Source organism: Perna viridis, chromosome 2, assembly GCF_037379345.1.
Source record: "Perna viridis isolate PV_CMFRI_1.1 ecotype Kerala chromosome 2, ASM3737934v1, whole genome shotgun sequence".
Lineage (NCBI taxonomy): Eukaryota > Metazoa > Mollusca > Bivalvia > Mytilida > Mytilidae > Perna > Perna viridis.
In genome coordinates this window covers 63,453,300-63,465,843 of record NC_142446.1, presented here as the reverse complement: position 1 = coordinate 63,465,843, position 12,544 = coordinate 63,453,300, and the positions used below count along the sequence as shown (strand labels likewise).

The 12,544-nt window shown below is 32.3% G+C and overlaps 1 pseudogene; it reads left to right on the top strand.

The window, feature by feature from the left end:
• Positions 1–11,180: 11,180 nt before the first annotated feature.
• LOC148626418 (complement C1q tumor necrosis factor-related protein 7-like) lies at positions 11,181–12,237 on the top strand (annotated as a pseudogene).
• Positions 12,238–12,544: the final 307 nt, after the last annotated feature.

The following is a 12,544-nucleotide window of genomic DNA, read 5'->3' as shown; positions in this document are numbered from 1 at the left end:
TTAAACGAAGAAGTACTTAAAACTATGGAAAAAATTAAATCTACTGACATTTTACCACAAGAAAAATTCATAACATTTTATAAAAAAAAACATTATAATTGCTGTGATAAAGAACACAACAAAAAACAAAACGATATAAAAGAAAAATATTTGTATCTAAAAGAAAACTATGAGAAGTCAGAAATTACTGACAATCTCAACAATGTGATCAGCACTAAGGAGATAAGAAATGATGTCAATCAGCCTATCTGCAGGTAAATGAAATGATAAAAATTAAAGAAATGCCGCGGTCCTGTATCAAAACCACTTAAGAAACTGTTCAGTCTTATATTTAAGACCGGAAGCTCTCCAAAAATTTGGAATGAGATTTTCTTATTTCATTCTGGTTCAAAATAAAACTTTAAAAAATATATACTAATGAAGGCACCAACCATTTTATCCTTGGGAGGGTGGGGCATGGGTTTGATGTCAGGTTATAATTTTATTCGATGAATGAATGAGTTAAAAAAATCACAGAATTTCAGAAAAAATCAAATTAAAATGGTTCCTAACAAAACCTTGTGACGAATTTTACTTAGCATTTCAGGGTGTCGTATGCTCGAAACATAACGTAACATATAACGTCTTATCATAAAATTTGCAGAAAACCTACTCGAAATCTTGTGAGAATCATACATTGGTTATTATTATATTCTATTCTCAGTCTTGAAACTTGATTTTAAGACGCGGTTACCATACGCCAATTGAATTCAAGAATGATGCTAGGTTAAAGACATGTTTTACATTACCACCTTTAATACTCTTTGTTTACATTCACACGTATACTTAATTATTGACTAACGTTAAGATATTAGCCTATAAATAAGATAAAAACTGTCAATTCAATACAAAATTGCAATACGGGATTTAGCCGTCCAATAGTCATATTGGCCTGATTAAGATCAATATTGACCTAGGCCAATATGACGTATTGGACCAGTTAGTAAATAAAGGTATAATTGCGTAATGTTTTCCGTATAATTGGCCAAGTTATTGATCCCTGGCTAGTCTTATACTCAAAACAATTTATTCCTAAAAAGATCGTACAACCAATGTACTTTATGTTGAATAAAATTTTCACATGATATAAGCCTCTCCTTTTTATCTGAAAGGAGTGTTAAACAAGGTTTTTCTTTCTTCAACTAAGAAACAGACATACCTTTTAGTAAGCAAGTGTTTATGATTCTGATCAAAGGCGTAATTAAAGTAGCTCTGATTTTCGAGATTGTGTCCTTCTGTCCTGTTTTAGCAGAAATCGTATCTGGTATTATCTGTACTATAGTACTTGTTGTTTGTATCGTGTTTACCTATAAACGATTGGTTTGCATGTTTTGATACTGATTAAAAAATGTATTCTATAAAATTCAAATTTAAGAATGTAAACACAGCAATGCAGGAAGAGATTCAGTGCAGCAATGATTTGGTTTTTGGTTTTTACTGCAATCATCTGCCAGGTGATAACATATTCTGGATCTTGTTCATTGGAGAATACTTTGTGCAGCTTACGTAGTAAAGATCTAGACAAAGTTTCTCCAACGATGTCCTAATCAGGCTAAAATATGACTTAGCAGGTATGCCATCTACATGTGCTAGCTCTTGTGATAATTGAAATTCGGACTTTTATGGAATTAATCAATACTAATATACACACACTCTGCAGATTATGTGACCATGTTCTGAGTTACGTGGAAGCCATTATTTTTAATATGATGGCATCTTTCAGGTTTTATTTTTAGAATTCAACCTCTAATTACACAGTAAATTCCCATTTCTGCGGCCCAACCATTGCACGGAAGGATATTTGAGAAAAATACATAACATTCGAGGGAAGAATTTTGATTCTCGAGATCGTTATTTCTCGCCAATACCCTCTATGCCTTCATACATCTGTTTTTAAATTGCACCGAATATCAATTTAAAAAGTGGCTATGCAATTGTTTCATGCGCCAAGGTCTTCTTCATAAGTCTCCCCTTATCTGTCTAGTTCTGCTACACGACCCTGTTGTCGTCTGACGATATTGATACTTGGAACACTTCCGTTTTTTTTCACAGTTGATTTATTACGTTATGTTACTTTGAGTCATAAACAAAAAGAACTTCAACTTAATTTTGGCAGGATGGGGTTCACAAGGGTAAAACAGGTATCTACGTTTTAGCAAATACCACGGCTAAGGGAACAAGAGACTCTCGAAAAGCCAGAATCACTCACCTAACAAACCATACCCAACATTAAATGAAGTTGAACTATGGCTATCCAAAATTTTCATCATCACCATTCATGTCGGGAGTTCATGTTTACTATATAAACCATTTAACGTCGAAAGTAAAGCAAGTATATAAATTAGCGGGAAAATGGCCTCCCAGAACGATCTTTCGTCATCACCTTTCAATTCAAAACACCTAGTTTCCTATCAATGGAATCTGAGCAACTGATGAAAATAGTCGTAAATGACAGCCATTTTAAAAATGGGCGCCTAAATATAATTTCAATGCTGTTAGTCAACTCAGAATATCAAGTTTGTCTTATGGGAAGCTTTCACTTTCATTATTCTTCTATAGTTGAGAGGAAAAATAGCAAAAAACATTTTGACCCCTATGTTCTATTTTTAGCAACGACGGTCATGTTTTTTGACTGATGAAAAATTTTAAATGATCAATTTGTGGAGGAAACCCTAAAATATTATTAAACTTTTATTAAATTTTGTTTTAACTGGTTTTCGAGAGTTGTACACATTAAAACGACATAAAAATCTGTTCCAGGGGCCATACATCCTACAACAGACAACAAGTCATCTTTTTTAAATTTCGACAAAGGTCCGTCTTCTGATGGTAAACAATGTTATTCTCCATCTGAATTTTACTGAATTCAAAGGTTTTTGAGTTATTTGCAAAAAAAAAAAAACAATAACAAAAACAAAAAAAAAAAAAACAAAAAAAAACTGTATTTTGACCCCTTGGTTCTATTTTAGTAACAACAGTCATGTTATATCATCAATGAAAAATCCAAGCGGTCACTTGTGCAGGATACTCGAAGGAACAATCTTGATAAGTTTCATCCAAATCCATCAGGTAGTTTCAGAGCAGAAGATGTTTTAAAAAATTGTTCACGACGACGTCGACAACGACGAAAGCCAATTGAAGCAAGGCAATAGCTCACATGGCCTACACTACCAATAATTTACCAACGTTAAACTAACACATTTCTGTTTTGTACTGAAACTGTACTGTTGTAATGACTACTGAAACAGTACTGTATTTTACAGTAATATTACAGTACTGTCATTTACAGTAATGATACAGTACTTTTACTTAGAATACTGTTTCATTACAGAATTTTAAAGTACTGTTCCATTAACTAATTTTACAGTACTGTTCCATTACTGAATTTTACAGTAATGTTCCATTAATTAATTTTCAGTACTGTTCCATTACTGAATTTTACAGTACTGTTCCTTTACTGAATTTTACACTATTGTTTCATTAGTGAATTTTACAGTACTGATCCATTACTTAATTTTACAGTACATTTTCAGTACTGTGTGTGTAACACTATCGTTTCAGTAAGGTTTGGACAACTAATCCCAAAAGGTTACTAGATACCTTGGGCTTTGGCTATTCAATGAATAACCCGAGTGCACTAAAATAAAGTTACCAATGAATATCAGATCAATATTTACAAGAACAAAATTCAAATATCAGTAATTCTTCAAAATTATCTTTTTATAGAAAACTTTATAGGTCTGGAACTAGACCAAATTATATAGATGATTTGTCTAAACTGGCCATGATATCCAAAATAATAATTAGCTCTCATCAGCTTATGATTGAGAGAGGAAGACACCTCAATATTCTAAAAAACAATAGAATATGCCCATATGCCATATTAACATAGAAGACGAAGAACATTTCTTATTTGAATGTGATCTATACAACACACTAAGAGATGAACTAAAACTGAAAATTTCTTCTTTATATAAAAACTTTGATACGTTTAATATTAAAAAAACTAAGTAAATTGTTTTACAGTAAAAGTTCTAAATTACGGAGGTTGTCTTCCAATTTCATATCAGATTGCATGGAAAAAGAAAAAGCCTTATCAATTGATATATAAATTTTATTTCATAATCCTTTATAACTTCAATTCAGTAAGCTACATTTGTAACTACTATGCATTATATATAAAACATGTTGAATATGTTCAATTCATGTAATTTTAAGATTGGCCAAAACCGCTTATTGTAACTGTGTTAGAGCTAATAAAATATTTGTATTTATATTTCATTTGGTTACATTTTTAAGTACAAGTACGGTAATACATTTCAATAAGTTGTAGGTCTACCTATGCATTGTTTATTTATCAGCCCTATCAAACACTGACATAGTATATTTGATAAGTACATATTTGACTTTGTTATTTTTAACCCTTTGAGTGCCTTTATTTTGCCAAGGAAGAATTTGAAGATTCAAATTCAACTGTCCTGCTTATGACGTCGACAATAACCTAACGTCACAAGAAAAGGCACAACGGCGAGGTGATCGAACGCAAAAAGAAATAGACATAAAATATTCATCATTTAGATGTTTTTGAATAGTTTTAGTACATATACGCATTGACGTACTTACATACATAAAAATGTACGCAAAAAATAGGAAAGAAAAAAAAGTAAAATAACGTAAAAAGAATATAAATTAGACATTTCACGAGAAGTGTTTTCAACTTGTCGATTTTCTAAATAAATCTTATTTACCACATTAAACCTTTTTAATACTTAAACTTACAGTTAGCACACAAAAATATTTTGCAAGCCGCTATATTTACACTGATATTGATTTGAAAAGGATATAATAAGCTATTAAAACATCTAAGAAGATGTTGAAGGAAGTTAAATTTCATATCCATTCTCCTTAAATAGGTAGAGTTTAAAAAACAAATAGATGTAAAAACGTACGTACTATAAAGACAAACAACCTAATTATTTTATTACAAATCCTATGAGAGAGTTTACTCATTACTTTCATGTATCCAAACTAATGAGACTACGTATGAAATGATACCTTCTGCGTTCCAAAGCTCGAGAAATAGGAACGGTTTCTTTTTCTTTCAATATGACGTAGCTTGCAATGTTGTGTTTTGTTAAATGGTTTGCTTATGTTAGCAGTTATAAAGTTAATAATCTAATTTTGCCATAGTCACATTCATTTATATTTTATTTCGTGTTAGCGGGAGGAGATGAATCTTGCATAGTACAATTCTGTCAGACTCTCGTTTTTGATCTTGAACTTTATGAATTAAGCTTATTATTCGGGACATTGAAAGGAATCCTACAAAATTTTTTAAACCCTCCAGGAAATAAATAACCTTCATGCCAATGTTCTTTTTTCCCGAATTAGTGAATACTTTTCACTTTTTAATTAATTAACATAATCATATGTTCAGCTGACAAAATGTTCCATGCAATCGATGTCAACTTCGAGAGAAATCATTGTGCAATATTTGTGATTTTATCAATAATAAATATATGTACACAACGTATCGTTGAAATTATATGTTCATATAGTTTAAAATTTATCATTATTTTTTTTCTGTTTTGCTTTTTTTTTGTTATTTGTTTTACACGTTTTTTTTCCACTTTTTCCCTATACGAAATACATAAAGAATATATGTTGATTTAAGTAGATTGCACTGAAGATAAAAACAAAGAGAAATAAATAAATTGTGAGTATTTGATCAATTAATAACGACGAGTAGATATAAGAACAAAATTTGCAAGGATTTTTTTTTTGCCGTTGTTTTAATATAAAGTCTACCCTGTGAAGCACCCCACGCATCATCGCGTTCAGAACTGTGACGTCAATGACATTATTGTAGAACAAACGACTTGCTGAATGTGTAGACTACAGTTGTTAAGCCTATATATATAGGCTCTTGGCAAAATACGGGAGTATGAAAAGCCTATTTATCAATCTCCGAAACAGAGGTTGGTAGCTCCTTCGTCCTGCTTGATTGACGTAGAAGATACAAGGACCTCTGTTTCGGATATTACCTTTTTATAGGCTCTTTGGCATAGTAAGGGTTAAAATTTGACGTCACAATTTTTGTTACGTCATCAACTCCTTGACGTAAACCATGAAAAGAGTTCAGGAAAGAAAATAGAAATATTTTTTCTGTGAAACAGGACCCTGCTGAGATTGCTTTACTAACTATCAAAACGAAAAATCAATAGACATTATATTGCTATGAAGAGGAAAACATACTAGGGAAAAGAAAAATAACTATCTTTTCTTTAGCATATCATAAGATATCCGTTGATATTTATATGCCAAAAAAATATGTGCTGTACACACGGTCCAAGAATTTAAAGGTAATTGCAGAAGTGATGTGTACGTCATTCAGTCACTTTTCTTATAAACAAAAGTACATCATTTGGTGTTTTACTAATAACATGATTACAAGAGTACCCCCTTTGCATATAGGGGATCAATAGACATGCCGTCTTACTATCGTCCTATTTCAGTTTGTACAATGTTCAAAATTTTTGAGGGACATGTTTGTTCGTATCTCTAAGCATATTTAAATGATAAAAAACGAATACAGGGAGATCAGTCTGATTTAAGACAAGTCCATTCATATTGAACATACAACACTCACGAAGTTGCTGGTAATTGATGAATGGTTTAAATATATTTATAATATTTCAGGAAGGTTTTTGATCTCGTAAATCATTTTATACTTGTTGGCTAAACTGAAAATCTATGGTATAGAGAGTAACCTTTGGCCCAAGTGAGCTAAAAAGGGGTTACAAACCCGCAGAACATCCTCAGTATTTGGAGATTATCCAACTGTACGAATTACATAGCGTTTTAAAAAGTGAAAACGGCTTGTCAAGCTTTCCTATAGATGATGTTGGAACTGTGATGTCGGCCTAGATTTCATGAATTTATTATCAATGAGATGCTTACACTCCAATAAATAGTCCCCCCCCAAAAAAAAAAAAATGTGTCCCTTTTTCACATTCAGTGGTCGTTTTTTATGTAACATTTCATTTTCAAGTTTGGTGCTTTTATGACTAATTAACATTTATTTGTCCAGAACTTGCAGAACGGTGAAATATATTATTGCAGCGATGGAACAGACCGTTACACCAGCAAAAAAAAGAAGAAAAAAGATGAAATATAGGGATGCCATGAATGATGACTATAGAAATGCTTATCCAAAGTATTTTTATTCTTACAAAAAACAAAATATTTATATATGGCTATCTTTGAAACCAGGTGCAATTCTAGGATTATTTATATCAAGGAGTATAGTAGCGACAAGATGTCAGGTGTCCCAAGTGGGTCAAGAGCAAGGCCATTTTGGGGAAACTCCTCCGTTTTGACGGTTTAAGCATTGGATATTGAAGTAGACAGACTTACTGGTCTGGAAATACGATATCAAACAAGAAAAAAATAAGTCTACAGCACGCTGGGCATCATAACACAACAAACCGGAGCAGAAAATTGATTATAGCGCCGTCAAAAGCAGCTCCAAGTTCTGTGTGTTATGATACTCAGCGTGTACAAGTACATAAATACTTGTAAGGCATGATGTAAAATATATGTATATGAAAATGCAAGTATCTTTTCGACTTTTCGTTCATCGACCAAATTAAGAGATCGAGGGACTCAGGGAATATTTCTAGAAAAAGTTACATCAAAATTCAAGAAATAAATAATCATACTAGTTTGGGATGACAAGATTCCTCCCTCTAAAAAAAGCTATAATTCCGAATCCTGAACCAGATTATGGCATGGGTATAACTTAGAATGAAAAATGGCTGCATCATATATTAAGTTTGGCTATAGGTATAGACCATTTTCTTCTTTTTGACATAGGGAGGGGGCTGAGATTTTTTGTTTATAAAGAAATATATTCGAGCAAGCGTGAAAATAATTATTTTTTCCAATAGTTGCCGGATTTAAACATTTTTTATTTGATAACTTACATTGTCAAGTAATGGGGGAGTTATTGATTTTCTGGCCATGGCTGAGTAAAAAAATAGCTCAAATTTTGATTTTTTTTTCAATCATGTTTTATATCAACCTTTATGAATATAATTATTTATTTATTCTATGCAGTATAAACATTTATCAAACTGGCAGATACATGTATTTTGCATTTCAGGACGAACATATTCATAAAAATAGAGTAGCTTTATTCCACTCGGATTTTGTATAACGTCCTATCTTGGTTTCCTTGGTTACTAATAATGTAAACTTCCCTCATACGAGTAAAAAACACTTAGAAGACGTGTATGATATTTGAGTAGTACATTTTGATCTTATATATAGCCAGAACTATGAAGCCATGACAGTAGACACAGCACCGATCTGCAGCTTAAAGTGGAGTAGTAATATTATGCAAATCATATGCGAATGAAAAGGACTGAAATTACGAATGCAAGAAGTCGCTAACAATATTAGCGACTTAAAATGGTTTAACAGAGCCCGGAGTTATTTTGTAAATTCATGAACATAGAGTTAACCCTTTCAGGTGTTGTTTTATTATCAGTTAATACGTTTAAGACGAAATCTCTGTGTTTGTCTTTTCTTATGTAATAATAAATTTTTTACATACCTATAGCTATCATTTAGTAATTTTTATCCCATTTCCATTTTCTATTTAATTTTACAATATTAAAAAGATTTATTTCAATATTGTACAAGTTGAAATCATTTTTTTTGTGGAAAGTTTTTGTACATGATATGACATGTACAGGCAAAATTTGAACGTGTTACAACTTGGTTTATACTAAGCTATTTCTGAAAGTGACAATGCGTTTCCTTCGAATCCTGCTTTAAAGAGAACTAGAAGAGCATTGTCAGTTCAACAACTACTGAAGTGTTTGATGATCCTATGAATGAATATAGTGTGAGAGAGATTGTTAGTAAAGTAGCATTAAGTGAAGGACAGGGACACCTGTATTGTAATTGTAAGAAAGATTGTAAAAGAGTTGAAAGTGTAAGTGCAGAAAAATGAAAGTGATGTGTAATTCCAAATGTCAAAAACTTGTAGCAATAAGTACAAATGTAAATAAATCATGCATGTGTTTTGTAAATATACGTTTATCATTGTTTAGCCATTAAATATACATGAAATTAATGTCATTTTGAAAATATTGTACATGTAGTTGAAATAAATTTTTTTTGACATTTTTGTACATGTTAAAGCATGTAGAGGCAAAATTTGTACATGTTTAACTTGTCAACTTGTCAACCAACCTAAATATTACGGTGCACTACTGCGATGCCACATGTACACCTCGTCATACTGTCAGCCGAGAGAAATGATCGTAAACTGATCGATAATACATGTCAAGTCCTGCAGCTTGATCGAGAATGAAGCAAGTTAAGGATCGTGAGTACATTTATTTTACTTTTTCGACAATTTGAGCAAAAATGCAGAGATGTCTACCAAAGTTATTACCATTTTCAAAGGATATAGAGTAAGGCGTCTTTTATTCTAATAACCCATTTTTCAGAAAATTAAGCAAAAGGCAACATTTAAGCCTTCAGCATCATGCATATCAAAATTTCGATTTTTCTCTTTTTTTTACTGGTTTAAGAGTCGCTATCTAGTTTATGTTGTCCTGTATATAAGATTGGATGTGTTGTATTTTTCATTATTGACATACATTTTATTGTGTACTAACTTGCTACAACACATACGTCGAAATGTTGCTTTTCGTATTTCTGAAAAATGGCTTATCAAAATGATATACATATAACTACATATCCTTTGCAAAAGATAATCATTTTGACAGACATCTTTGATTTTATGTGAATGTCGCAGTTTTGCTGATATTGTCGAAAAAGTAATACAATTTGTTTTCACGATCCTAAACTTGCTTCGTTAACAATTATGCAAGCCGCAATACGTAACACAGATCATCGATCGATCCGATCATTTTTTTAGTTGACAATGTGACGGGGATGATGTAGCGTTTCTTTAATATATTTTACTATATATTCATATTCAAGATAACCACTTAACCCCTTGAATGCCATGATATTTTGCCTATACTTCCTTTGAGGGCCAAGGATCGACCAAGATGCTATTCACAAGAACACGAGACGTATTACTCTGTTTCCGTATTGTTGTTCATTGGTGACGTCAACTGTGTTACTTACAGATTTATTCGAAATCACCGCAACCATTTATTTTCAACTGAATTCCAAGTTTTATTTAACCTGAGATAGTCGATTTAGCGGTGAGTCCAGAAAAATATGCAATGGTTGCGTAACATGACTGAAGAAAGAGTGCGGAAATCCAGTGATTTTCTATAAAAAAAAATTTTTTGAGCATTTTAACAGCACACCATCCCCAGTTAGATCTGCCTATATAGTTTAGTATTTATCATTCCTAATGATTGCCAAATTGAAAATAATGAAAATGAGGTGACGTCAAGGTGCTGATGACGTTACAAATATTGTGACGTCGCACAAGACAACAAAGTCAAATATGTATTTTTGAAAATGTCTATGCGATCTTAAAAGGTAGACCGTCTGTTCATAGTATACATTACTGTAATTATTCCCGACTTGCGGACCAACAGTTTGTCAACATTTATCTCCCTTTGGAGCAGGTGTCTATTCGGAACACGTAAGGTTTTCCATCCGATATCGACGCTACTTTAGAAAATCTCGAAAGTCAAAAGGGAATTTCTCGTTCTACTGACCCTGCCATAAATTTTCTTTACCCGGGATACAAATGAAAATCATCCTTATGTAACCTACCAACAAAATGAAGCACCCTGTAAATTTTAGAAACACCGTTGTGCTTGTCTGCTGGGGATTCCATTTTCATTCGAGTTACCTCTCCTTTCTGCAACCGAATCCGAACACCGATTAGAGAGACTTCGAAAATGTACTGTGAAACACAGTACTGAAAATGCATTGTAAAAGACAGTTTTGAAGACTTCGAAAATGTACTGTGTAACACAGTACTGAAAATGCATTGTAAAAGACAGTTTTGAAAACGTACTGTAAACTTCAGTAAAGAGACAGTACTGTGAAATTCAGTAATAAAACAGTACTTTAAAATTCAGTAATGAAACAGTACTGTAAATGACAGTAATGGAACAGTACTGTAAAATTCAGTAATGAAACAGTACTGTAATGTCACTGTAAAAGACAGTACTGTTTCAGTAGTCATTACAACAGTACAGTTTCAGTACAAAATAGAAATGTGTTAGTTTAACGTTGGTAAATTATCGGTAGTGTACGATCGGGTGAGCTTAAAAGGCAAGTTTTAAGCTCATCCGATGAACACCTGAGAAAAAGACGCAACTATATACACTTGCTATATCAACCAATCAGAATGCAGGATTCAATCTTATACAAAGGGTAAGTAAAACTGATATACACTTACGCCTTTTTCTATTCGTTGAATGGAAATAATCTTGTTGCAATCTTTACAAAAATGTAATATGACGTTCATTCTGATTACAGAATAGTTTATTTTAAATTGTTCATTCATATATGTAATGTATGTTTTCGTTGTAGGTTTAAGAAAACAACTTACGCCGGTTGCCTTCTTTGCATACCGAAGTTCTAATTTGGTGACGAGTTCCAGCATTAGACACAAGAAAATTATTTATGACAAGGTCGATCTAAACATAGGAGATGGATACAACAGAAATACTGGTAAATTTACTGCTCCATTTGAAGGTCTGTATCTCATCCATGTTTCTACAGATGTACATGACAAGTCATGGGCTGTAATGGAGCTAGTTCACAATAACGCTGTTAAAGATATTAGATTTCCCGACTCTGGAGACCACACCGTTAGAAACCAAGTCACCACAGCTACACTGTTTTTTTTTAAAGAAAGGTGACATTGTCTTTGTTCGGATAGGAGAAAACAATGGTGGAACATCTATAGAAAGTAACCAATACATCCAAACCAGCTTTTCTGGTGTGAAAATAGCATGAAAGTTATTTTGACATCAGTAATTTGAAAAATAACAATAATCTTCGACAATAATTTTGCATTTCTTTTCTTTTTTTTTATCATTTGGAGTATTACTTCTATTATGTGTACACACTTTCCTCAGACAGTTGTACATGGGCAGATACACGGACATTCAAAGGTGGTTGGAATATTCCAGAGTGGTTCTATTTGCTTACATTTGTATTTTTGCTCTGATTTTGCACGAAATTAAAATGTTCTCCAACAAAAGGGTTGTATAAACCCCGGAACTTCTCCCATAGATCCACCCTGGATTGTAATAAGTTTAATGCATGCAGGATCAGCTGAAACAGGAATACATGTATATTCTGTTTTCCAAGTATACTAATCGACTTTTTTTCTAAGTACCAGTCCATCTAATTTGTTTTCTTCTAACGATGGGGAAAATATTGCACTATATTTTATTTTAAAGTTATTTAAACGAAAAATTATTTTGCCATCACATTTAATTTCAACGTTTACATGAAATATATTTTTTTTGTATGTAAAACCATT